This window comes from Elephantulus edwardii, unplaced genomic scaffold (assembly GCF_000299155.1).
Source record: "Elephantulus edwardii isolate Elephantulus edwardi_28Jun2011 unplaced genomic scaffold, EleEdw1.0 scaffold00360, whole genome shotgun sequence".
Taxonomy (NCBI): Eukaryota; Metazoa; Chordata; class Mammalia; order Macroscelidea; family Macroscelididae; genus Elephantulus; species Elephantulus edwardii.
Window position 1 is genome coordinate 618,052 of NW_006400110.1, and position 406 is coordinate 618,457.

Consider the following 406-nt stretch of genomic DNA (forward strand, 5'->3'; position numbering starts at 1 on the left):
TTAAACAAACAGATGTTGCCCTGGATGTGCTCACTAAGTTGTGCCAAGAAATCTGGAGGACAACCACCTGGCCAACTGACTGGAAGAGGTCTATATTTGTTCCCATTCCAAAGAAAGGTGATCCGACAGAGTGTGAAAATTATTGAAAAGTATTCAATATGGATTGAGGCTCAATGTCAGGAAGACAAAGATACTCACCACTGGACCAATTGGCAGCATCAAGATGGATGGTGAAGAGATTGAGATTGTTCACAGTTTCCATTTGCTTGGCTCCACAGTCAACACTCTCGGCACCAGCAGCCAGGAAATTAGAAGACGTATTGCCATGGGAAAGTCTGCTGTTAGGGACTTCTCCAAAGTACTGAAGAGCAATGGTGTCTCTTTGGAGACTAAGGTGTGTCTGATA